The sequence below is a fragment of the Artemia sp. Qi Xiang Cuo genome, chromosome 4 (genome assembly GCF_049724085.1).
Source record: "Artemia sp. Qi Xiang Cuo chromosome 4, ASM4972408v1, whole genome shotgun sequence".
In the NCBI taxonomy this organism is placed as follows: domain Eukaryota; kingdom Metazoa; phylum Arthropoda; class Branchiopoda; order Anostraca; family Artemiidae; genus Artemia; species Artemia sp. Qi Xiang Cuo.
In genome coordinates, this window is record NC_142797.1 from 41685389 (window position 1) to 41711604 (window position 26216).

The window sequence follows — 26216 nt, forward strand, 5'->3', positions numbered from 1 at the left end:
GATAAACCCCTTCAAATTTAGGACACTTAAATTCTTTTAAATTGAAAAGTGGATTCCTACGGTCAAACTTTTGAATTAAAACTTTATCTGTAGGTATATTACCCTTTACATAGAGTGCGTCAACCCCGAAAAAGCTGCAAATTTCACTGACTTCCTCCTGGACATTTCTCAGTTCCTGACCACTATTATTGAGTGGTGTAATCACTCTATCGTAGAATCCCAGTCTGTTTATACGATGTAATGTAGTACTCCACAAGCTTTTATCATACTCATACATGTTGTAGTTCACTATCCAATGATAACAATCAATTTCTTCAAGTTCCATTGACAATAATAAAAATGCACATTCAAATATAACACCACAAGATGATTTTTTCAAAGCGATAAATTCTGTGTCATAGAGTCCTATCATTTTGGAAGCTATTAATGTTGTTGTTAAGAAGAGAAATACATCATCAAACTTTTATATCTTCGCTCAAGGTAGAATGGAGTTATGGCTAGGGGGATGACTCCTAAAAACATCTGAATTCATTTTGGGGAGGAGTAATAAAATCCTTAGAATTCATTGCGGGGAGGAGTCATAGAACTCTCGGTATCTCTTGCATGCAAATGAAGTATGGAAATTACATTTTTTTTTTATATAATTTCTATATTGTGTATCCAAGAGGTGAATTCAAGAAAGATATTTTGTCATTTTAAGATATGTACAAAAGAAAAAGATAAAAATAAAAAGTTGAATAATTTCGAAGTTTAAAAAAAAATAGTTTGTTTTATGAAAAAAAAATTGAATTAGAACCATCAGTCCTCATCATTATGAGTATCCAAAACTGGACTTAAGTTTCACATTTGAACTAGAGAATTGTATTTTCCAGAATTTTCTTACAAGAAACTAGAGTTTACGGTCAAAAACCCTTATTAGCTCAGATTTTAAGGAAATAGTTTTATTTTTCAATCCAAAAATAGACTTAAGTTTCATATTTGAACCAGAGAATTGTATTTTCCATAATTTTCTTACAAAAAACTAGAGTTTACGGTCAAAAACCCTTAATGGCTCAGATTTTACGGAAATAGTGTGTCTGACAATAGATGTACGCAAATTCCTTTTCTTACATCTCTGATGTTTTAATGGACATTCTAAACACTTGATATGCTAGCTTACTCTAAAAAATAGTGAACACATAACAATGTAATATTTTTAATGAAATAATGCTATGTAGAATATTAATACAAAAATATATTATGATACATTATTAATATCAATGATTAACTTTGGACATTTTGAATCTGTTCCATAAAATAGTTCACCATGTTCTCTCTTGATAATGGAGTTATTTTCTTCTCTTAGTTCGTAATCAGTAGAATAATCATTATTCAATTTTGAATCATAGACAATTTTTACTGGTGTCTCATGAACAGGCTCAATATGCTTTTAGCAGCCTCTATTTTCTGTCCGTTTTTAAGTTTTGATGTTGCTCCTTACTTTCAGTTGAAGAAACGATATTCCAATTCTTGCATTTCACGAAAGAAATTCAAAATGAACTTTGAAAAATTAAGAGAATGTAACTGTGACAAGGTAAAGCACAACAAAACAATACTGAAATATTCCAACTCTTGCATTTCAAAGAAAGAAATTCAAAAAAAACTATGAAAATCAACAGAATGTAACTGTGACAAGGTAAAGCACAACAATACACTAATGAAAAATTCAAACTCTTACATTTCACGACAGAAATTCAAAATGAACTTCGAAAAATCAAGAGAATGTAACTGTGACAAGGTAAAGCACAACAAGTCACTACTGAAATATTCCAACTCCTGCATTTCACGACAGAAATTCAAAATGGACTTTGAAAAATCATGAGAATGTAGCTGTGACAAGGTAAACCAGGACAAGACATTACTGAAATATTCCAGTTCTTGCATTTCACGAAATAAATTCAAAATGAACTTTGAAAAATTAAGAGAATGTAACTGTGAAAAGGTAAAGCACAACAAAACACAACTGAAATATTCCAACTCTTGCATTTCAAGGAAAGAAATTCAAAATTAACTATTAAAATCAACATAATGTAACTGTGACAAGGTAAAGCACAACAAAACACTACTCAAATATTCCAACTCTTGCATTTCACGACACATATTCAAAATGAACTTCGAAAAATCAACAGAATTTAACTGTGACAATGTAAAGCACAACAAAACACTACTGAAATATTCCAACTCTTGCATTTCAATGAAAGAAATTAAAAATGAACTATGAAAATCAACAGATTATAACTGTGACACTGTAAATCACAACATAACGAAACTTAAATATCCCAAATATTGAATGTCAAGAAATTAATTCAAAATGAACTTTTAAAAATCATGAGAAAGTAACTGTGACAAGGTAAAGCACAACAAGTCACTACTGAAATATTCCAACTCTCGCGTTTCAACGACAGAAATTAAAAATGAACTTGGACAAATCATGAGAATGTAGCTTTGACAAGGTAAGCCACGACAAGACACTACTGAAATATTCCAATTCTTGCATTTCACGAAAGAAATTCAAAATGAACTTTGAAAAATTAAGAGAATGTAACTGTGACAAGGTAAAGCACAACAAAACACTACTGAAATATTCCAACTCTTGCATTTCAATGAAAGAAATTAAAAATGAACTATTAAAATCAATAGAATGTAACTGTGACAAGGTAAAGCACAACAAAACACTACTGAAATATTCCAACTCTTGCATTTCACGACAAAAATTCAAAATGAACTTCGAAAAATCAAGAGAATGTAACTGTGACAAGGTAAAGCACAACAAGTCACTACTGAAAAATTCCAACTCTTGCATTTAACGACAGAAAATCAAAATTAAATTAGAAAAATCAAGAGAATGTATCTGTGACAAGGTAAACCACCACAACACACTACTGAAATATTCCAATTCTTGCATTTCACGAAAGAAATTCAAAATGAACTTTGAAAAATTAAGAGAATGTAACTGTGACAAGGTAAAGCACAACAAAACACTACTGAAATATTCCAACTCTTGCATTTCAATGAAATAAATTCAAAATGAACTATGAAAATCAACAGAATGTAACTGTGACAAGGTAAAGCACAACAAAACACTACTGAAATATTCCAACTCTTGCATTTCAATGAAAGAAATTCAAAATGAACTATAAAAATCAACAGAATGTAACTGTGACAAGGTAAAGCACAACAAAACACTACTGAAATATTCCAACTCTTGCATTTCACGACAGAAATTCAAAATGAACTTCGAAAAATCAAGAGAATGTAACTATGACAAGGTCAAGCACAACAAGTCATTACTGAAATATTCCAACTCTTGCATTTCACGACAGAAATTCAAAATGAACTTTGAAAAATCATGAGAATGTAGCTGTGACAAGGTAAACCACGACAAGACACTACTGAAATATTCCAATTCTTGCATTTCACGAAAGAAATTCAGAATGAACTTTGAAAAATTAAGAGAATGTAACTGCAACAAGGTAAAGCACAACAAAACACTAGTGAAATATTCAAAATCGTTAATTTAAATGAAAGAAATTCAAAAACAACTACGAAAATCAAGAGAATGTAACTGTGACAAGTTAAACAACAACTAATTACTACAGAAATATTCAAAATCTTGCATTTCACGACAGAAATTCATAATGAACTTCGATAAATCAAGAGAATGTAACTGTGACAAGGCAAAGCACAACAAAACACTACTAAAATATTCCAACTCTTGCATTTCAATGAAAGAAATTTAAAATGAACAATGAAAATCAACAGAATGTAACTGTGACAAGGTAAAGCACAACAAAACACTACTGAAATATTCCAACTCTTGCATTTCAATGAAAGAAATTCAAAATGAACTATGAAAATCAACAGAATGTAACTGTGACAAGGTAAAGCACAACAAAACACTACTGAAATATTCCAACTCTTGCATTTCACGACAGAAATTCAAAATGAACTTCGAAAAATCAAGAGAATGTAACTGTGACAAGGTAAAGCACAACAAGTCACTACTGAAATATTCCAACTCTTGCATTTCACGACAGAAATTCAAAATGAACTTTGAAAAATCATGAGAATGTAGCTGCGACAAGGTAAACCACGACAAGAAATTCAAAATGAACTTTGAAAAATTAAGAGAATGTAACTGTGACAAGGTAAAGCACAACAAAACACTACTGAAATATTCCAACTCTTGCATTTCAATGAAAGAAATTCAAAATGAACTATGAAAATCAACAGAATGTAACTGTGACAAGGTAAAGCACAACAAAACCCTACTGAAATATTCCAACTCTTGCATTTCACGACAGAAATTCAAAATGAACTTCGAAAAATCAAGAGAATGTAACTGTGACAAGGTAAAGCACAACAATTCACTACTGAAATATTCCAACTCTTGCATTTCAACGAAAGAAATCCAAAATGAACTATGAAAAATCATGAGAATGTAGCTGTGACAAGGTAAAGCACAAGAAGACACTACTGAAATATTCCAACTCTTGCATTTCAATGAAAGAAATTCAAAATGAACTTTCTGAGTATTTTTAGTTTTCCCTCCAACATTGACACCCCCCCCCTCCCCCGCCCTCAGAAATGGGGGAACGAAGGGCCTCTGAGCCTTCCCATTTATTTTCGATTCTGAGCATTTTTGATTTTCCCTCCAAAACTGACCCCCCCTCCCCTGCCCTCAGAAATGGAGGAAGGAGGGGCCTCTGAGCCTTGCCCTCGAGGCAGATCACGCTTTATTTTCGAATCTGAGTATTTTTGGTTTTCCCTCCAAAATTGACCCCCTCCCCCTCCCCTGCCCTCAGAAATGGGGTAACAAAGGGCCTCTGAGCCTACCCCGTGAGGCAGATCCCGTTTATTTTCGATCCTGAGTATTTTTTATTTTACCTCCAAAATTGACCCCCCTCCCCTGCCCTCAGAAATTGAGGAACGAAGGGAATGTTAAACAATTTTAAATTGACAACACTGTCCAAACATCACATGTTTATTATAAAGTACACAATCACCCCATCTCCCCCAAAACACTTTTCAGCCATTTCTAGTTAAAAATTTTTATTTCAAGTAAATCCTTAATAGGATCAAATTCGCGAATCCTACACTCCAATTCGCAAATCTCATTACCCCTTTTTAAATGTCAATCAAACAATTCTGATTGTAGTGTCCAAGTTTTTAATAACAAAGCCTACACACATGTACCCACTATGCTTTCAAAAAAACAGTCTGGTTGAAAAACTTGGAGTTGAAACAAACTTGTGTGGGGAATCCCCGTTTTAACCCAGAAACCTGTCTGGTTGGCCCAGAAACATGTCTGGTTGGCCAAGAAAGCTGTCTGATAGGTTTTGTATAATTCCATATGCAATTGACAACAATAGCAATAACTAGTCTGGTAATCTGTCTTGGAAAGCTGCCAGGGAACATAACCTGGGCAAATTCAATAGATACTTACTACTGATGTGAACTCTTGGCAATGCCGGAAAAAAACAAAGGCACTTTGTCTGACGACAAAAATAAAACAACAAGAAAAAAACAATGCTCACTATTAATAATTGTTGTAATGACCCTTATACAATGACAAAATAATCGATTACACAAACAACAATAAAAAAAACTGTTTTGTGGCAAACTATCTGGACACCCATTTATCACACAGAGACATATATCCTTGGAGCAGTGGTAAACTCTTCCACCAGATCGTACAAAAATCCACACAGAGCTTAAAAGGGTTAATCAATTATCAATAAAAGCATTTGGGTCAACTACAGGGAAAAGAAATACTGCATTTTTTTTCTCAGTTTTTTCGCTGTAGTGCAAATAGTCGACGTACCTTTTCTCCACTTCCTTGGAATTATGTTTGCAAAGGACTTTCTCTTTATATCCAGTTGGGGAACAAGCGCTGCTTCCACTAACTCTTTCGTAATCTGAAAATAATTCAAGAAAAAATTGAATAAAAAACATTTCAAGTTAAGATCTGATCAAAGAACAAACACAAACTAAATTGTTTTCTAAATCAAATTCAAGAGTTTTTTATTTCAAATTCATAGCTTAACACTTCACTGTAAATTAAAAAAAAATTAGGTCCAGTACAACAAAATGACCTTTTTATGTAACCAAAAAGATTGGAGGGCAACTAGCCCCCTCCCACGACCCTTTTTTCCCAAAATCGTCCGATCAAAATTTTGAGATAGCCATTTTGTTAAGCATAGTTGAAAAGTCCAAAATTATACCTTTAGAGATAACTTACCCCCCCCCCCTCAACCCCGGGAGATAGGTCTTATAAGTTATCAAATTTGCCCATTGATTAGGTATATTATATGTTATTGGAAAGTATGTAGACATTTTTCGGAGGGAGGAGGGATTTTGTGCTTGGGATGGGTTTCCATGGGGATAATTTTCAATGTAGAGGGAAATATCGGGGGGGTGAACTTCCCAGGAGCAACTTTACAATGGGGGGTATTTGACAGAATCCCTATACAAAATTCTGTTTATTTGTCTTACTTTGTCGCTGCCTATTCACTTTTGCATGTGGAGATGTTGCGGGGGAAATGTCCGAGAAATATTTTCTGCGTGTTTGGATTTCCATGACATAATTTCTACGGAAAAGGGCATTTCTAGAGTAATCGGAAAAACTTAGTCTTTTTCAAAGAAATTAAAGTCTTTTTCAAATGAAAATTTTTCAAGGTCAATTTTTCATTCTGAATCTTCTACAAGAAATTTTACGGGGGGGGGGGTATTTTACGTGGGAGGAACTTTCCAAGGAGAAGTTTCCCATGAGGGGGGGGGATTTCCGTGGAGGGTGAGCCAAATTTACCGGTATTATTCGAAAAACAATCAGAAATTAAATTAAAAAAAAAGTTTTTTTCAAATTGAAAATAAGGAGCAACGCTCAAACTCAAAACGAACAGAAATCATTCCATATATGAAGGGGTTGCCCTCTCCTTAATACCTTGCTCTTTACGCTAAAGCTGGGCTGTTTGTTCCAATTTTTAAGAACGACAGGGCCATTTAATTAGAAAATGAATCTTTTTTAGAAGTGCTAAGAACTTTAGTTTGAAGAGCAAGGTATTGAGAAGGGGCTACCCCTTCGTATACGGAATAATTTTTGTTCGTTCTGAATTTAAGATGTTGCTCCTCACCTTCAGTTGAAAAAACTTTTTTTTTTATTTAATACAATATAACAGGCAGCGCAATAGTGTTGCCTAGGTAAAGAGCGAAATGAGCTCTAGATATTGTTTTTTTTTTTAACACACCTATTTCGTATGGAAGGAGTTGAAATCGAAAAAATTTGGGAAAACATCATTCCCAAATAGGGAGGGATGAAACCCCATTAGACCGAAAATGTAAATTGACCACTGTGAACACAGGAAGGCCTGTGATAATAGAATATCAAGCTAGGAATAGACACAAGCTTGAGATACCTCATAATGTAATTGTTAAGCTGGAGGAAATAGTAAGGGAAGTAGAAGTCTGACAGCTGGCAAGGAATATGGTAAGGGTGGGGAAGTCAAACCCATCATTGGTCCCTCTAACTATAAACAGATGATAGTTTTTGAGGTGTAGAGGCAATGGGCCTTGAAGGTCTGAGCCTCAACAAACTGATAGTGGGTCCACCCCTCCTAATAATAATGGAATAAGTTGTCGTAGAAATTTCGGAGAGGACTCATTCGATTGGAAATTAAAAATCCTAGAGCCTTTTTAAGAGTCAAAAGTCCCTCTCCCACGCTCCATTTTTCTGCTCTCCCCCCAAAGAAATCGTATCAGAATTTCGTTACGGTCATTTTGTTCATCATAGCTCAAAGGAGTTCAATAACTTCGCCTCTAGGGATGAAAATATCCCACTTCCACAGCCCTTGGAAATGACCGTAAGTTACGCAATTAGGTCATTGTTTACATATAGGATTTATTATTTGAGGAACGGGATTATGTTTGATTATGGTTCTCCAAAAATGCTAAGGATATCAAGGCGAAGGTTTCAGGGATGTTGAGAAGGTTGTTGAACTAAGTCAAAGCACACTGTGTTCATGCAGATTGTCAAAAGAACGTATCAGCAATCTCCCAGGAACGGCTTAGGGCATTACGTTGAAACTTTCAGCGTATATTGAGGGGGATGTGGAGATAGATAGATAGATAAGATATTTATTTTAAAAAAAATCGCTATCACAAGCCCATAAAGGGCCGAATTCTGACTTTGGAGTCGACAATATAAATGGTTACACTAAAAATGCAAAGAACAACAACGAAATAGAGAAAACCATAATGAACAATCATTTAAAAGTCAATAATTAAAACTGTAGAAAGTCAATTAAAAAATTAAAAAGATAAAAACTGGTCAAACTAAACTTAGAGCGAGACATAAATGCATTAAAAACTGGTCAAACTAAACTTAGAGTGAGACATAAATGCATTTAATTTAAAAGGGATATTAAGAAAATGTCAAAAGTTCAACTACAGTAAATCAATAAGAGTTAAAAACAATAAAAACTGTTCAAGAAAGGGGGGGGGGGCAAGCAAATGACTGCAAGAATCTGGGCAGTACCATCAGCTAATAAAGAAAAAAGAGGGGAAAAAAAGAAACTATTGAGACATTTTATTCATTTTTTCTGTAATGAAGAGGATAAAAGTTCTTTCGTATCTGGAAGTAACGCAGCGAATGGGGGACAAAGCAGGGATGGGCTCAGAAACAGCTAGAGGCGGCCGTAATCTGGATGGGGAGTGACGTTTGGGGAAAATACTTGCCGTCCGAGGGTTTGTTATGGCCTTTTTTTGCAAAACGGAGGCACAACGAAACCCTCCTTTGCTCCAGGGTTTTCAGACTAGCTATTTTTAGGAGCAGAGAGTATGGTACCTTGCCTTCTTTGAAAATTATTCGCAAGGCCTTTTTTTGAATTGATTCAATTTTTTCCGATTCTTCGCGAGAGATACCAGGGTGCCAAACTGGACAAGCATATTCTAGATGCGGGCGATAGACACATTAGCTCTATGGATGATGCCTTTAACGGGGATATCCCACTTTAAATTTGAAGAAATTGTGACGCCAAGTAGTTTAAAAGAGGACACAGAAATATCAGGAGGGATAGGATTAAGAAAATAGGGCCAGGATTTGAGGAAACAAATGGGCATTATCATGGACTTAGAGGGGTTTACTGTCATGTCTAAGTCTAAGGCCTCGTCTCCAATTTCATTGAGGATACTCATAGGGTCACTTATTAAATTTTGGAAGCAAGTTTCAACAACCGTTAGGTCATCAACAAATTTCCATCGGTCAGGAAATTCCTTTGCGAGGCTGTCGATCATTACTGAAAAAAGGAGGGGACCTATGAGAGTACCTTGGGGTATGCCGTTGTGGACAGCGAGAGGATTTGAATAATGATTTTGGTATTTGACAACTTGCGATCTATTTGTTAAGAAGGAGGCAACTAATTTCACCAGTAAGGGATCAATATTGAACTCGTTGACAAGTTTCTCAATTAAAATATTGTGGTTAACAAGGTCGAATGCTTTCTGAAGGTCGATGGAAATTAAATTTAGCCAGGAATGGGACTTTTCAAGGGTTTTCCCGATGTGATCAATAAGAGAAACGAGGTAATGGGAAGTAGAGGTGGATTTTAGGTTCCCAAATTGTTTCAAGTCAGTAAGAGGTAGGATTTTTTCCTTTAGCCAATCTGTAAGTAATCCTTCATAAAGCTTCGAGAAAATAGGAGTAAGAGTTATAGGCCGGACGCCGTTAAAACCAGGCTTTCCGTTTTTCTTTTTCAAAGGGGTTATGAAACCCTGTTTCCAAATTATAGGAATTTACCCAGACTCGGTAATCTTGTTAAACAGGAAAGACAAGGGCTTAGACAAGAAATCACCGAAGGCACTAATAAGAGGAAAGGGGATATCCAAAGGACAAATACTTGTCTTTCTTAGTTTTTGAATTCTTGTTTCTATCTCAGACGCAGAAACAGTGGGTAAAGAAGGGGAAAGGGCTCCTGATGGTAATTGGTCGGACAGTGGTGGAAGACTCTGGACAATGGAAGCGAGGAATTTATTGAGATTATTGGCAGTAATATCAGGGGACTCGGGTAGATTGAAGTTACGCTGTTCAAGCCTCCTGCAACACAGCTTTTTAACCTCAGAATACCAATTTTTTGGTTTATTAGTGAGCTATACTTCGACCTTATTTTTGTAGTACGATCGTGCCAATTTGCGAATTTCTCTTTTAATTGATTTTCTTAGTTTATTGGCTTCATCTGGTTTACCATTTTTGAAAAGCTTCAATTTGGTTCTAATTAGTGTTTTTATAGTTTGGTTAATAAAGGGTTTATCACTGGAGCACTTTTTAAATTTTTTTTTCCGGGAAGCAAATTTGATATTTGTCAATTAGTTTTTTGTGGAACAAAGCCTTTTTCTCATCCCAATTTTTTAAACTCTTAACATCGGACCAATCTTCAGCATTCAGCCACATACCAAAAGAAAGAAGACCAGAATTTTGAAGAGGGCGATAACTGCCATAAGTTTTTGAGAAAAAATGATTGATATTTGAGGAGGGGATAAAAGAATCGAAAGATGGTAACTCCTACCTAATGGAAGGAAAGGTGAAGGAGGGCAGTAAAATAAAGCATATTAGTTAAAATAACATCAAGAGAGGCATTTCCCCGAGGCGTGGATATTTTTACAAATTGGTTAAAATTAATTTTGGAGTAAAAAGAAACCATTTTAATGTCGTTTGCATCACCAACAAAAATAAGACCAGCATTGGGGTATTTAGAAATAACAAAATCAGCACTTGTCTGCAATTGCTGTATGAATTTACGTTTTGACTCGAGATTTTGATTTGGGGAGTAATAGAAAACAGCTCTTTCAATAATATTAAATGGACCAGGGAGAACTTTTGGTCTAATACTTAGCCAGAGGATTTCATCGTACTCGGATAAACTAGGCACCTCGAGTTCAGTAAGCTTTTCAAAATTAAGACTTTCGGCATTAGTAACTAAAAATTTGGGAAAAACAAACCGATTGGGGAATTTCGACAGGGATACTTGGTGTGTTTGAGAATTTCCTGGGTGGGGTTTCAATTCAATATTATGATGCTGCGGAGAAGTAGGTTAAGAGAAGGATTTACCTTGGGGATTTGGAGGCGGAGGAGTTCGTCCGGAAGGATGCAAACTTTGTTTGCTGACCACGTGGCATTGGATATGGGGCTTAACCCCCTAACTAATCGCTCCGAACAGGGCTGCACCAACCTCATGGGCGCGGGTGGAGCCCACCCCAGGGTCTCTCAGTGCCCAGGATTTTCCTGGTGTCAATCAGAACCCAGGCCTAGGGACGGTTGGGCTTGCGACCCTCCTCCTGAAAACAATTGCAATGAAAAGAAATGTTACTCAAGCCTCGGGTCCAATTCGTTTTAACTCCTAACGACCTCGGCACGTCCCCGGACATCTTTTGAACCTTGCTGACCAAGGTGGGCTTAGAATAGCCACCTGGAATGTTTTAACCATGAATAACCCCGGATCCAAAGACCTTCTAGGGCTTGAGATGTTGAGATGTGGGATTGACATACTTGGAATGACAGAAACCCACTTGACAGGATCAGGCGATGAAGAAATTGCAAGTTCTGATCACAGGATGATTTGGTCAGACCAAACTTCTAGTAGAAGCAGTGGCGTAGGCCCGCTTCTAAACAAGAAGGCAAAGAAATGCCTCATATCCCACAACCCAATATCAGATAGACTACTCACTGCCCGCTTCAACCACAAACACGGGAAGATGACGATTGTTGTGTGCTACGCACCAACGAACATCTCTCCAACGGATGAGAAAGACAAATTCTACCTGGCTGTGATAGCTGCTCTCTCTCGGATTTCCCCTCATGATGTTTTGGTCGTGGTAGGCGACTTCAATGCAACTGTATCTGACCCCAGCGGAGCTTTTAAATCTGTAATTGGTCCTGTTACCCCTGATTCTTTGAACGAAAATGGGACCCGACTCCTCCAGCTGTGTGCCATGCACGAACTGGTCATTACAAACACCCTGTTTCACAGAAAAGACATTCATAAGTCAACATGGTATAGCAATGACGGGCGCACGCGAAAGATGATCAACTATATTATAGTCAACCAAAGACCGCGGTCATCAGTCACAATGTGCAGAACCTATCGCTGCGCCAGAATCGGGAATACTGACCATAGATTAATTACTGCCAACTTCCGTCTACAACTCAAAGCCCAGCCTATAAAAGGACACCAACCAAACTTGGACACTCAGAAACTAAAAACCGAGGAATTCCGCCAAGTATTTAGTTGAAGTCCAGAACAGATTTGAATGCCTGAATACCTTTGTTGACCAGGACACGTTTTGGCAGACGTACAAAAACAATATATTAGAGGTCGCCACTGAGACCGTCGGTCGAAAGATGTACTCAAAAAAGCCCTGGCTGTCGCAAGAAGCTTTGCGAATCATTGAGCAACGCAGAAAAGCGCGGCTGGCCGGAGATATGCCCTCCTACAGACGGTTAAACGGGGTCAGGAACAAACTTATCCACCGAGACAAGCAACAATTTGTTGACAAAAAAGCTGATGAGCTAGAAGATGCAGCACGAAAAGATGACACCATGTCGCTTTTCAAGCATGTCAGAGACCTCAGCGAGGAGAAACCTCCAAAGATAGGAGCAGTTAAATCCACCTCCGGCGTAATGCTCGAAGATAAAACCGCGCAGCTTGATCGATGGAAGGAGCATTTCAAAAAGCTGCTGAACGCCGACAGATTCGAAGTCGATCCTGACCTAATCACATCGGCTGAGCAAACAACAAAGGAAAGTCTAACAGAGCCTGAGCGTCCCTCTGTAGTAAGAGATACAGAATTGCTCTAAGGAGGATTGAGAACAACAAAGCACCAGAAACCTGTGGGATCACCATGGAGTTGCTAAAATTTACAGGACCGCCAAACCTACTATGGCTGCAAATGCTGTTTTCTCTCGTTAGGACAACAGAACTGATTCCACAAGAATCGAAGGAAGGGATAATCTTTCCCCTATGGAAGCATAAAGGTAGTCAAAGTGATTGCTCGAACTACAGAGGAATCACCCCCCTGTCGGTTCTCGGCAATTATTTGCAATAGCTTTGATAGATAGAAGTACCCAGTTAATCCGTAAGTATCACTGGATTCAGCAAGCAGGTTTCATGCTAAACAAATCTATGACCGAGCAGAACTTCACCGTACGCCAGGTCATCGAGAAAGCTCGTGAGTTCCAGCGTACAGCATACCTCGCCTTTGTTGACTTTAAAGCAGCCTTCGACTCGGTTGACCGTGAGTCTCTCTGGCTGATACTAGAACGAACAGGTCTCCGTCTCCCGGACAAATACTGTCGCCTGTTCAAGGCGCTCTACACTGGTACAAAAAGTTCCGTCCAGGTTAATGGTCGTCGAAGCTCACTGTTCGAAATAAATACCGTTGTACGGCAGGGTTGTGCTGCTGCTCCTCAACTGTTTAACGCGGTGATTGATTATGTCATGGATCGGACCACAAACCGGCTCCCCTTCGGACTAAGGTATGGCGACAGAGTTTTAGCCGATTGCGACTTCGCTGATGATATTGCTCTGATATGCACTTCTGCAGCTGAACTCGAAGAAGCCCTTAACACACTGTCGGAAGAAGCCCTGAAAGTGGGACTACATATTAGCTGGCAGAAAACAAAAATAATGATCATTGACCCCGCAGGTAACACCGCCAACTCACCAGCATTCAACGTATCAGGGCACACCGTCGAGGTTGTTAAGTCTTTCACCTACCTTCGATCTGTCATCACGAAAAACGGCTCAGTCGAAACTAAAGTTCAGTCGCGCATCGGAAAAGCCGCATCAATTATGGCACGACTATGCCGTTTAGTGTGGTCAAAGCCCAACATCAGCCGAAAAACAAAAATGCAGATCTACAACATCACCGTAACCCAAGTCCTTCTCTAAGGTGCTGAGACCTGACCGGCTGCTGCTTCTGCTCGTGATGCCATAGACGTGGCCCAAACAAAGTTCTTGAGACGTATTGAAGGGATCAGATGGGACGACTTCGTCTCGAACACCCGATTGCTGGCACTAACAGATCAGACACCCAACTCTCGTCAGGTCGCTGCAGGAACCCTACGGTGGTTCGGCCATTTGGTCCGCATGCCAGCAGAAACACCCGCCAGCACTCTCTTCAATTTTGATCCCCCTGCGCGGGGCTGGAAGCGCCCCCGCGGAAGGCCCTGGTTCAGATGGAGGGACAGCCTCACCCAGTACCTCTCAATGATCGGCACTGATATACAAGAAGCAGTCACGCTTGCACAAGACCGTTCCGAATGGAGGCGAAGAGTCACGTGTCTCTTTATGCTGGACCACCAGCAGAAGCATTAAGTCAAGTAAGTCATTTGGAGGCGGAGGGAAGGGCGAGGATACAGACGAAGCATGATGAGGAAGGTGCGACTTGTTTTCAGTTGTCGGGAAGTGCGAACAATTAGGATTTAAAACAAGACAATTATTAAATGCAAAAGGTCTCAGACCTGAGTCACCCACGAGGGATTAAACGCATGGGTCGGAGGCGGGAAAATATGGGAGGAGAATAAGACGGTGGTATTTTCAGGGGGTTCAACTTGGGAGGGGTTAACTGGAGTGTTAAGAGGGAAGGGATTTTGCTGGGAATATGGAGTTTTTTTCTGTGTGGTAAAGGTGGAATTTCTTTAAGTGAGCAGGGTGGATTTGGGATAAAAAAGGAAGAGCATGCGCTGGTGAGCTAATTTTACTAATTGAATGAAGGGGGCTCCGCTTTTGGTTTGATTGAGAACTTGTAATTATTTTACTATTAAAAATTTTACTGCGCCTGGCTATAGCACAATAATCCCTGTTTTTCAAATGTAATAACATGCACTTAGTTTCAAAACATAGTCCACTTTGAAATTTATGGCAGGGTTTGGAATGGGAAAGGGAGCAATACTTGTCGTTACAGTGACCAGTAGATAAAAAAGATATACAAGGGTGAACAAAGGTACAATCACTCTTTTTTATACACTTGCTGGCCAAGTGAAAACGGCAGGCAATAGAATTCTTCCCTGATTTGGCTTTAGGAACCGATTTACTAATAATACTCAAGTTGTCACTGACCGCTGGATCTGGAATATTGGCTGAGTTCACACTTAAATTTTCACTGACTTCTGGATCTGGAATATTGATTGAGTTCTCATTTAAGTTGTCACTGACCTCTGGAACTAGGTGACCGATTAAATTCATATTTGAGTTGACACTTGCTTCATTAATATTCATGTATGGGGAGTTGTTGCTTGTGGATTGAATTGCAGTTGGTTTCAAATTAGCTTCTTTTTTTTTTGTATTCACAGACTTAAGTGTGTTCTTAATTATATATCCCCTAACATCAATGAAAGTAGATATTTCGTTGGTAATGAACTCGAGCTGTTTTTTCAGCACTAAAAGGGAGGGGAGGGAAGGGTCACATAGGGGGCTGGAATCACAATTGCCACAAGGGAAATTTTCAGTCTGGCAGGAGGCATCATTAGAAGGCTCACAATTAGATTCAAATTCGTCTGGGTACTGGCATCTTTAGTTTCTAGCAGAAAATCAGTCTGACAACTGGCAACACTGGTTAAAAATGTTAGGGGAGTAGTCTGACACTCGCTTTGGGCTGCAATGAAAGCTTTACTATCCCTTTGGCAAGTCGGGGCAAGGGGGGACGACCTGATATCATCTAAAAGTTTTTTTAAGGAAGAGTTTATTTTTGACAATCGGCGTCGTGGGGTATCATTAGCTTTCGAAGAATTAGGGATGGTATATTCTTGATTTCTGGTGATGTTTTGTTTCAAGGAACAATCCAGACATAACCAGTTCTTATTCCACTGGGAACGTTCTATCCCCGCACATTGCTCATGAATGGAAGAGTTGCATGTACTAAATACCAGGCAATTGATTGTTGCCCTTAATCTACACTCAGGACACACCCTTTTAAAGTCCTTTGGTTGTCCTTTAGTCATTTGGTTGATTAATATAAAGGGTTAAAAAATTCAATTCACCTGATGGCTGGCGACAAAATCCGGAAGTTAGGTCACAGTTAATCAACTTTGTCACTGAATTGGTTGTCCTTTAGTCATTTGGTTGGTTAATATAAAGGGTTAAAAAGTTCAATTCACCTGATGGCTGGTGGAAAAATCCGGAAGTAAGGTTACAGTTAATCAACTATGTCACTGAATTAACTGAGTTTAATGCAGAAAGGCATAAACCAAATAGGTGTTAACAGGTTGAACTCTGGCTGAAGACTATATGCATACTACTACAACTTTTAAAGCTACTATTACTGCTACTACCACAAAGGATAAGGGTTATTAAGGTAAAACATTCAGGCAATGCTGAAGGGGTATTGAACTAAATCAAAACACAATATGTGCATGCAGGTTGTCAAAAAGGGATCAAAAATTTATCAAGAACGGCTTAGAGTGTTAAGTTGACACTTTCAGGGCATATTAAGAGGGATGTTGAACTAACCAAAAGGCACTATGTCCATACTATACTACTACTCCTAGTGCTGCTACTACCACTACTAATAGTACCATCACTAAGGTTAAAAGCATTAAGGGAAAACTTTCAGCAAATATTGAGGGATATATTAAACTAAATCGAAACACTATGTGAACGCAGGTAATCAAAAGGGCGTATCAGCTATATCCCAGGAACAGATTAAAGCATTAGACTTTAACTTTCAGTGCAAGTTGAACTAGCCAAAAGGCAATATATGCATACTATTTCTACTACTGCTACTAAGCCTAAGGGTATAAGGGTGAAACTTTCAGAAAATAATGAGGGTGACATTGAAGTAAGTCAAATCACACTAAGCGTATGCAGGCTACCAGAAGGGTGTATCAGCGATATCTCAGGAATAGCTTATAGTAGCCTATTAAGTTGAAATTTTCGGAGAATGTTGAACTAATGAAAAGACACTCAGTGCATACTACTACTACTAGTAGTAGTAGTAATACTTCTGCAACTGGTACTAGTGCTACTATGCCTCAGGCTTATGGGTAGTCCGGTTAGGCTTTGAGAGATTATTGAGGGAAATGTTGAACTAAATACACAATGTGCATGCAGGTGGTCAAAAAAGCTTGCTATGAATATCCAAGGAACTGCTTAGGGTATTAAGTTGAAAGTTTTGGGGCATGTTGAACTAACCAAAAGGCACTATATGCATATCACTACTGCAGGGATGTTGAATGAAGTGAAAACACACTATGTGGATGCAGGTTATCAAAATGAGTGTATGAGCAATATCTTCGGGACGACTTAAGAGTATTAAGGTTCCAGGGCCCATACACTTACGGCTGTATGTTTCAAACTGATCAAAAACATCATGGTTCTGGGAGTCCCTGGAGGACTGGGAGTCAGGACCAAGTTAAGTTATCCACCAATGGTTAAATACTAAATACAACTGCAGCTTAACTTTATACATATTTTTGCACAAAAGGAGAATTTTATTGTTTTCGTCTATGTAAAACTAATTTAAAGCATATTTCAAGAATAAGTCACATTTGTCCATTCACGCGAAATACCTTGTTGGGTGATAGACTACAGGATAGATATAGAAAAATATTTTGCCTATTTTCTGACGACACAAATCGACACATCCCAACTTTTACAGAATTTTTAGTCGTGACCAAAGTTCTTCTGATCCCATCTACATATAACTTTAAAGCCGATCGGGAAATGCATATTAGTAGTTTTCAAAATCTGTGTTTGGAAAAAAGACGCTTGTTCTTTTTTGGGCCCCAATTAGGCCAATACATTTTTGTTTTTACACTACATATCACTTGACCAAGACACTTACGGCTATAAGTTTCAAACTGATCAAGAACATCATGATAGTAAGTGATAAGAACTTCTCTAACTCTGGTTCCGTGGATTTCTCCTAAATTGATGGGCGACTTCTTGAGCTTCAAAAGTCACTACACGTTTTGGTATTTCCAATAATTCTATAGGTCAAGATTCCAGAAATACTCTAAATTTTCTCCCTTGGTAAGTAGCCAGTGTATCAAACAGTTCGTGGTAACGAACGGTAAGTAAGGAGCGACCCAGCTAAATAGTAACTGAAACTCTAAAAACCGGAATTTTGATATCAATAGATACATCAAAAGAATTAGATTTTTATGTTCATTTCAAATATATACATTGGATTAAGTTCAATTTTACCCATCAAAAGTTACGCACCTGAGAAAATTTGCCTTATTTTTGAAAAAAGGGGGAAACACCCACTAAAAGTCATAGAACTTTATTGAAAATCACACCATCGGATTCAGCGCATCAGAAAACCCTGCGGAAGTTTCAAGCTCCTGTCTGCAAAAATGTGGAATTTTGTATTTTTTTTTTGTCAGATCACGGATGCGTGTTTATTTTATTTTTTTTTTTTCCAGGGGTGATCGCATCGATCCAGTTGTCCTATAATATCGTAAGAGGGCTCATTTGAACGGAAATTAAAAGTTCTAGCGCCCTTTTTAAGTGACCAGAAAAATTGGAGGGAACTTGGCCCCCTCCCACACTAATTTTTCCCAAAGTCACTCAATCAAAATTTTTAGATAGCCATTTTGTTCAGCATAGTCAAAAATCTAATAAATATGTCTTTGAGGATGACTTAATCCCCCAAAATTCCCGGGGAAATGGCTGGAAGTTGTTAGCTTTTCCCATTGTTTACACATAGTGTTGGTTAATGGGAAGTATACAGATGTTTCAGGAGGGATTTTTTTTTATGGAGGGGGTGTCGTAGGAGGGGGTTACAGGGGAGGAACCTTCCAGGGAGCATGTTTCCTTGGGGGAAGGGACATTTCTAGGAAGGAGGGGGCAGCAAATTTTCTAGCATTATTTAAAAAACGATCAGAAATTAAATAAAAAACAAGTTTTTTTCAACTGAAAGTAATAAGCAACATTAAAACTTAAAACAAACAGAAATAATTACGTATATGAGGGGATTCGCCCCCTAGTCAATACCTCGCTCTTTTCGCTAAAGTTTTTTCTAGTACTTCCAAAAGAGCTATCTATTCTAATTAACCGGCCTTTGTGATTCAGGGGTTTGTAATTCGAACAAAATTTGAACTAAAGTGTAAAAATCAAGGTATCTACTAGGGGACAGACTCCATAATATTACTTATAAAATATACGAATATAGAAATTTGTTGCAAGAGTTAGTTTGAAATTTACGTCAGAACAAAATTTCGAGAAAGCCATTTAGCCAAAAAAGTAAAATTAATATGAAAATTTTGTTTTAATTATTCATGTACGGTGAGCCATAATCAAAGCTGCATTAATTCAAAAACGTTCAGAAATTAAATAAAAAAAACTATTTTTTTAACTGAAAGTAAGGAGTGAGATTTAAACTTAATATGAACAGAAATTATTCCGTATATGAAAGGGGCTGTCCACTCCTCAACACCTCGCTCTTTACGCTAAAGTTTGAATCTGTCACACAACTTTATTTTGTTAAAACAATAAAAAACTTTAGCGTAAAGAGCGAGGTATTGAGGAGGGGACAGTCCCTTTCATATACGGAATAATTTCTGTTCGTTTTAAGTTTTAATGTCGCTCCTTACTTTCAGTTAAAAAAACTAGCTTTTTTATTTAATTTCTAACTTAAAGGGGCATACTGAACGTGATGATAAATCCTCGGGCCTTCAAATTAAAATTCAGGATTCTTGGTCGACGAATGATCAGTTGAAGCTAATAATTGGTGATGGACTACGTGATGTTATTGAGCTATGAGATACCTTTCTCGATCATAGTAATAAAATACTGTTGGATATACCCAGATAGAGGATAGAACAACTAAATCGGCGGAGGATGGCAATAAGTGGTCTCACCTTTAATACAACCGATGGAATTCTGGACATTGTAAGAAGTGATCTGTCAAGGAATCAGGAGGGGATCATTGATTCCCTACTTATTTAGATTATGGAACGATCCCTTGATTTCTTCAGATAATTAATGAACTTTTGAATACAATACGAGCTCGTCCCAGGGACCTTACAATAATTAGAGGTTTCAATCTTAAATTATTTGATCCTGCATCTTCAGTAACTTGGACTTTCTATTAGCTCTGCTCACTGCCGGAACCTTGCCAACAGACTAGAGCGTCCTTACTATACAATAATTTTGTCCTCTCTTAATTTGGTGCAGAATTTTGTACTAGTAAATGATCTATCAAACTATTTTCCTATACTTTCTGCATTCATTGCTAAGAAGATGGTGAGTAAATTTTAAGTTAAATATTTCGAACTTTTGATGAAGTGTTTGAATATAGAGTTCGATATTTGATTAGAATTTTTATATGGGGTTAAGATTGAATATATTTTTAGGGAATGTAGAAATAGTATAGGATTTTGTATGAATTTTTAGATTATAGAGTTTAGATTTGAAGTCATTTTCTTAATGATTGTTTGAAATTTATTTTAACTTACTGGAATTTATTTTACGTGTCTAGGGGATATAACACAAGGCCCAGCGAGAGTAGAATGTGTTGAAATGTGATGTATTAAAAAAATGGCGTTACATTTTTGTTTTATGTAAATGTAGTGAAAATTGTTTTAAAGTGTTTTAAGAAAAGTGAAAGTATTTTAAAGTACAAAAATGTATATGCATTGTAAATTTCTATTTTAATGTTATATACCTAATGAATGAGAGCAGCCCCTTGCCGCCATGGGTAGCTAGAATGAAAATTTTGAATTTGTTGTATCGTAAATTAATTGATGGAGAATCGTATGAATGGGGAAACTGTATTAAAAAAAAAAAAAAAAAAAAAAAAAAAATCTAGTAAAGTGAAGGAAATGACAGTGAAATAGGGATGAATTATAGTGAAATAGTGGTAGTTTCACGCTTGGTAGATTATTTGATTTTATTTCAGTATAATTTGGAGAGAGGAGCAGAAGACGCAGTTATTTTTAAATCAGCTGTAGACTTTTTTGAGCTGACCGATATTGCGAAAGGGAAGAAATTGCTGTGGGAAAAGCTGTTGATTTTGGAGGCTTGTCCTAAACGTACTGGACCAAATGCTCCAGTGAACCACCTGAAGGACATGCTAGAACTGATTCAAAGAATGAAAACTGGGTCTAATCCTATCCTGCTCGTTTTCGTGATACGTTCCCCCACAGAGGTTCCATCTTTACCTGCAGTCACCTATTCTAGGCTCACGGCAAAAATTAATACTCTTCAACAGCCTTTGCTGCAAATTAGAGACAAGGTGACTGCTTATGATCTACATTTCCCTGGGTTACCAAGGGACGATGGGGCTCCTATTCCAGTTGAAACGAATAAAGCGACAATCGTCATCATAAAGACACCGCGTGATCTTGACAATCCGTCGAAACGAAAAGCTGTGATTGATAAAATTGCAGGACATGAATGTGCTGAGAATATTTGCACCTCGGGGGACAGAATAATAGTGAATATTGACAGTGTTGTGGCAAGTGGCTTTTGAGATTCAGCCCATTTGGTCTTGCACAGATCGGATGTGAAGGTTGTGGAAAAGAAGTTTTACGGAATCGCGAAAGAGATTGGCGACTCGTTTGATTTATCTCTGTTCAAGAACTGTTCTGCGGTTATTGAAGCCACCCGGATTGGCAATTCACGGTGTGTCAAGATTGCTTTTAGTGATCAAGGATCTCTTATTTCAGCTCTTAGATTGGGACTGAAAGTTGAATATGAACTGATCCGTGTCTATGACTTTAAGAAAATCTCAAGATGCTGTAGAAAATGCCAGTCTCCTGAGCATCTAATTGCTAACTGTCCCTGTGCCTCCCATAAATGTTCCAGATGCTCCGGTCCTCATGAGTACTGCAAGAAAACCCCTTGTACAAATCCCATAAAATGTGCAAACTGTGGAGGTGATCATGTGGCATTTAGTTTTCGCTGTCCCCGTCTCCAAGCTCTTGTTCAAGTTCAATCATTTTATTATTAACATATACATGTATATAATTGACATAGGCCCATGGGGAGACAAGCTCGAAAAACTAGGCCTAGACAAAGATACAATAACAAATTACGGTACAATACAAAGATAATTACGACGGCAAAGATACAATAATACAACAATAATATGAAAGTAGCGGCTAGCCCAGGATCCAAATATAAATATATAAAAAAAAATCAATATTATTAAATATAAATTCATACTAAAAGATAGCCGAGAGGCCCACATTCACCTAGAACAACAATCCAAACAAATAACTTAGTCATATTAAAAAGACGCCTAATTAAAAGTAATCCTGAACTAAATGTAATTTAAGATTCCTTTGTATTAAATGGATAGAAGAAAATTTATCAATAAAATCCTTGTGAGCATCCCAGCACCGGGCTATTGACACGAACGGGGCGAATTTAGATCTCTCAGTACTGTACTTGTCAATGTAGATACTCTTTTTTTGTCGCGTGTTATAATGATGTAAATCTTATGATTGGGAGAACAAACTTTGATTGAGGTAATATGGCGGTAATTTCTTAATGTCATAATAGAATATGAAAATAATTGCTACAAAAGTGAATTGTGCAGAAACTGGAAGTATATCTAGATAAGTATATAAAGATGCCGTAGAAGACTTATTTGGAAGTGCAATAGGCGATGAAATAAAAAGTTTCAGGATTCTTACTGCTTTATTTTGTAAAATCTGTGTTGGTTTTATATGGCTTTTAAACGTAGATAAATATACTAGAGAACACTAATTAATATTAGACTGAATCAGAGCAAAATAAATGCTTTGTAAAGCAGAGTAGGGCAAATAATGCTTCAACCTCTCCATTAAACCAAACTACCTTGAAATTTTTAAGCGCATATTTTTAATGTGTGTTTTAAAAGATAAGCTTACATCAATAATGAGTTCAAGGCACTTTATCACTTTCATCCGAAATATTGATAATAGATACTTTGAAGAAGTAACTCGGGTAATACGAGGGCATATATTTGACTTGCTGCCGTAAATTATGAAATTAGCTTTTGATAAATTCAAAGCAATAAAATTTGTAGAACACCATTCAAGAACATTAGAAAATACAGTATCAAGTTTTGCCTCCAACTCCTCGTCATTCCTCTCAGAAATTGAAACTGCCGTATCATCAGCAAAATGTGCGCTGAGACATGGAATTGCCAAAGCGCGGTGAAAATCATTTATATAAACTAGAAAAAGCAGAGGACCTAGGACAGAGCCCTGAGGCACCCCAACGATCGAGGACTGAGGAACAGGCGAAGAGAGAAAATTACCTCCATCTATTCGTTGCTTTCTCTTATCAAGTTAAGATATAACTAGATCCAACTCCGGTCCGCGCACTCCACAATTATCCAATTTACGAAAAAGAATACAATGAGATATTGTATCGAACGCTTTTTAAAAATCTAAATATATTATTGCTGGAATTTCACCTCTATCTAAGCATTCATGAATATATTGGATGAGAGCAATGATAGCGTGTTCAGTATTGTGTCCAGACCTAAAACCAAACTGGGAATTGGTGAAAAAATTAGACTATTTAAGAAAATCATAGAACCTCTTGTAAATTGCCTTCTCAAATATTTTAGAAAATGCTGACAAAATAGAAATAGGGCGGTAGTTTGATGGGTTTCCAGGAGAGTCACCTTTGTGAAGCGAAATTATCCACGCTTCTTTAAAAGCAGACGGGAAAACTCCAGTTTTAAATGAAAGATTAATTATATGCTGTAATGGTAAAATTACTGCAGACAATATTTCTTTAACAATTATAGAACTAGACCGGTCAATTCCCGCTGAATTACCTGGATTTAGATCACACACTATTTTTGTTATTTCAGACCGAGAAATAGGCCCAAGAAAAATTGAATTACTTTGAGGAGATGGAAGGTATGAAGAAAAATGTTTATTACTACGTGAGTCAAACTGGTTCATTACTGATGAAACAATTTTCTCTCCTATACTAGCGAAATAGGTATTCAAAATATCAGCCACTTTCTCGAATCTTTTAGTAGTGGATCCATCTTCTATACTAATAGCGTCATAAAACTTACAATTCCTTTGTTTTTTTTTATAACAGAATTAATTAAAAACCATTTTTTTCGAGGAGAATTTGAAGCTTTTTCGAAAGACTCTTCATAATAACTATGTTTCGAGAGTCGTATTATTGCAGTTAATTTATTTTTGAAAATTTTTAATATTATAATCAGTTGGACTCTTTAACTACTTTTTAAATAACTGGTTTTTTTATTAACTGATATCAAAATTCCAGACGTTTTCCACGGCCTTATAGGAAATTTTTCTCTGCAAATTTTCCTTGTAGCAAATGGGCATCTAGAATCAAGGTAGCAAATGAAATTTCTTAGAAAAGTATCAGTTCCCACATTTGTATCCTCCGCGGATATTACATTCTGCCTATCCAACATATCAAGGTTATCATTCAGGTGCTTTAATGTAATTTTATTTATTAACCGTACTTGATATTCCTTACTTACCTGCAGTATTTTATAAGTAAAAGCTAAATCTGAAACCAGCAGGAAATGATCCGATGCATCACTTAAAACAGCAAAATTTGCTTTAATTGGTAAGGATGTAAAAATATTATCAATGAGAGAAGTAGAACTAGGTGAAATTCTTGTAGGTATCGGGCAAGTAGGAAGCAGATATGCAGAAAAGCAAGAAGACAATAAATCAACAGAAGCTTCATTTGAAGCTTCTAGAAGGTCAACGTTGAAATCTCCGGAGAAGATAACATCTTTGTTTTGAAAATGAGGTTGATGCAAAAAATCATGGAGTTTAGAGAGGAAAGACTTGACTGGAGAAAAAGGAGGTCGGTATACTACGCAAAAAACTATATCTTTTTTTCCAAGACTAATTTCAGTCACCATTACTTCAAAAAGCATTTCCTCATGAGAACCTTCTAGATTTGCAAGGTGTCGAAAAGAGATACCTTCTTTAACTAATACTGCCAAACCGCCTTGGCGCCTTGTCAGTCGGTCCTTGAAAGTAAATTGATATCCAGGAAAAGCAACATGAGGAGCCAGGTCTATAAGAAAAGTCTCACAGAATCCAATGACATGACAAGATAGCTTATGAACTACATCGAAAAGATCATCCTGTGAACTAAAAAAACCTCTACAATTTAAAAATCCTGTTCTCACAACAGGGAAGATCAGAAACTTCGGAAGGTAATTTATATTTACATTTTGGAAAATTATCTAGCCCACCATCATTTATATCATTTCCCACAAATTTATCATGGCTCTGGAAAAAAGAAAAATTAAAAGGATTAGACTCTAGGTCTCTCAGTCTTACCCCAATGCAATTATCACCCAATGTAAATAATCAGAATTATGATCAGGACTAGCAGAATCTTTCGCAAAATGCACACCGTCTGAGTGTGCTAACATAGCAAAAACAACTGAACCATCGAGAACTCGAAAATAATGATGAAAGAAAAAGAAACTGCTTGAAAATAAATAGAAACAAGAGAAAGAAATGCAACTTATTCATTGTAAGATGAAATGCGGATACAGAAAAAATTATTGTACTCAATTTCTTCATATAAATAGAGACACACGAAAGAGACAGAAAATAAACTTATAATAAGCAACAGAGGGACAAAAAACCTCACAATAAATAAAAAAATAGAAACATACAAACAAGACAGAAAATAAACTTATAATAAGTCTACAGAGGGACAAAAAACCTCACAAGAAATAAAAATAATCTCACCAAACGAATGTCATTATTAATCACCGTAACTAGTCAATCTTAACCCACTATGAAGACGGAGACTTTTTACACTCGAGCCATAATTTACTCCCTTTTTGTTTAATACGCGTAAGATGAACCAAACCCGAATCACGCATGTCCTTTCTCTTAGACGATAGCTCATTCCGTAGGAAATTCCACTACCCTTCAACTTATTCACCTCACTAAGAATCGCCTGAATGATATGATCTGTGTCTAGCGATATAAAAGCAGGGGCCGGTCAAACACTAGTTTTCCTACTAGTGATGTTTAAACTGCTATTTCTCGCAAGGCGATAACACTTGGTAAGAGAAATGTCCTCGGTAACTTGCAATTTGTCAGACAGAAGAGACTTTACGTTGCTAGTCACTGATTGATTATGCTTTTCAGCAGGCAGACCATGAACAATCAAATTCTACTTTCTTTCTCTCACTTCGATGTCCAAAAGCTTACTCTCCAA

At 37.1% G+C, this 26216-nt stretch overlaps 1 protein-coding gene across 2 annotated transcripts in view; it reads right to left on the reverse strand.

Moving 5' to 3' along the window:
* LOC148953119 (glutathione S-transferase C-terminal domain-containing protein homolog) overlaps positions 1–26216 on the reverse strand; it is a 168538-nt gene that overhangs the window by 123157 nt on the left and 19165 nt on the right. For both annotated transcript variants that reach the window (XR_016141691.1, XR_016141692.1), the window contains exon 3: positions 5864–5957. The gene's annotated coding sequence lies outside the window, so the exon portion shown is untranslated. The remainder of the gene's footprint in view (positions 1–5863; positions 5958–26216) is intronic.